Source organism: Cucurbita pepo, chromosome 10 (genome assembly GCF_057944985.1).
Source record: "Cucurbita pepo subsp. pepo isolate OVF chromosome 10, ASM5794498v1, whole genome shotgun sequence".
Classification (NCBI taxonomy): Eukaryota; Viridiplantae; Streptophyta; class Magnoliopsida; order Cucurbitales; family Cucurbitaceae; genus Cucurbita; species Cucurbita pepo.
The window spans coordinates 15,823,639-15,825,827 of NC_141807.1; the positions used below are offsets into that span (position 1 = coordinate 15,823,639).

At 33.9% G+C, this 2,189-nt stretch overlaps 1 non-coding gene across 1 annotated transcript; it reads left to right on the forward strand.

Moving 5' to 3' along the window:
• The first annotated feature begins 1,696 nt into the window (after nt 1–1,696).
• Nucleotides 1,697–1,769, forward strand: TRNAA-UGC (transfer RNA alanine (anticodon UGC)). Its single transcript has one exon. It is a non-coding gene; the product is annotated as a tRNA-Ala (tRNA).
• The last annotated feature ends 420 nt before the right edge of the window (nt 1,770–2,189 follow it).

The following is a 2,189-nucleotide window of genomic DNA, read 5'->3' on the forward strand; positions in this document are numbered from 1 at the left end:
ATGCGAGAGGTACGAGGATCGATACCTCGCATCTCCAAAAGAAACTATTTATTATTAATATTTTATTTCTATTCAATATTTTCTTATTTATGACATAATATGCAGAGATACTTTTTCATTTTCACAATTATTGATGAAGCGACATTTAGGGTTTTTTGATGTAAGAATCATAGGGATGTAGTTCAAATGGTAGAGCGTTCATTTCCCATGTGGAAAGTACGGGGATCAATACCTTGCATCTCCGATTGAATCGATTACTAAATATGTTATTTCTTTTCAATTTTTTCTTATTCAGGACATAATGAGCAAGGATAGTTTCTCATTTTCACTATTATTGATGACAAAACGTTTAGGACTTTGTGACATCGGAATTGTGGGGATATAGCTTAGATGGTAGAGCACTTGCATCTCTAGATTTTCTTCATTTTCACTATTATTGATGATGGGAATTTGAGGGTTTTATCATGCAACAATTGTTGGGATTTCTTCATTTTTGAGGGTTTTTATCATGCAACAATTGTGGGGATTTCTTCATTTTCACTATTATTGATGATGGGAATTTGAGGGTTTTATCATGCAACAATTGTGGGGATGTAGCTCGGGATGTAGCTTATGATGGGAAATATATTATGATGCAAGAATTGTGGGGATGTAGCTTAGATGGTAGAGCTCATTTAACATGCAATGGTAGAGCTCATTTAACATGCAAGAGGTAAGGGGATATCCCACATCTACAAAAGAAACTATTTGTTATTAATATTTTACTTCTGTTCAACCTTTCCTTATTTATGACATAATTAGCGGAGATATTTTTTCATTTTCACTAGAATTGATGACAGGACATTTAGGATTTTCTGATATAAGTATTGTGGGAATGTAGCTTAGATGGTAGATTGCTTGCTTAGCATGCAAGAGGTACGGGGATCGAATCGATACCCCATGTCACCAAAAGAAACTATTCGTTATTACTTTATTTCTATTCAATTTTTCCTTATTTATGACATAATGAATAGCGTTATTTTTTTATTTTCACTATTATTGATGACGAGATGCTTAGGATTTTGTGACATAAGAATCTTGAGGATATAGCTTAGATGGTAGAGCGTTTGCATCCCATGTGAGAAGTACTGGGATCGATACCAGGCATCAACAAAGGAAACGATTACTAAATATATTAGTTCTTTTAAATTTTTCCATATTTACTACATAATGAGCGGGGATAGTTTTTCACTTTCAATATCATTCATGACTGGAAGTTTAGAGTTTTTTGACGTAAAATCGTGGGAATGTAGCATGCGAGAGATACAGGGATCGATACCTCGCATCTCCAAAAGAAACTATTCGTTATTACTATTTTATTTCTATTCAATATTTCCTTATTTATGACATATTGAGTAGCGATATTTTTTTCATTTTCACTATTATTCATGACGAGACGTTTAGGGTTTTGTGACGTAAAAATTGTGGGGATGTAGCTTAGATGGTAGAGCGCTCGCTTTGCATGCGAGTTATACGGGGATTGATAGCCTGCATCTCCAAAAGAAAGTATTTAATTTGTTATTATATTTTTTCATTTTCGCAATTATGGATGCCCCGCATCACCAAACCAAACTATTTGTTATTAATATTTTGATATTTTTTTATTTTCACTATTATTGATGATGGGACATTTAGGGTTTTATGAAGAACAAATTATGGGGATGTAGCTCAGATGGTAGAGCGCTCGCTTTGCATGCGAGAGGTACGGGGATCGATACCCCGCATCTCCAAAAATAAGACTATCTATTATTAAATATATTATTTCTTTTCAATTTTTCCTTATTCATGTCATGTTGGGTAGTAATATTTCTTCATTTTCACTATTATTGATGACGAGAAATTTAGAGTTTTGTGATGCAAAAATTGTGGGGATGTAGCTCAGATGGTAGAGTGCTTGCTTAGCATGTGAGAGGTACGGGGTACGGGGATCGATACCTCGAATCTCCAAAAGAGAGAGATTGTTTTTTTAAGTATGAGTTAATTTAACACCTTATGTATAAGGTGGGTACAACAGATCCCATATAGAGAGAGGACTTATTGTAAGTAAAGAAAGCCTTATAGATAAAAGAGAGTAATGACTAGCACATATAGAGAGAGGACTTATAATTATAGATAAAAGAGAGTAATGACTCATATAGAGAGAGGACTTA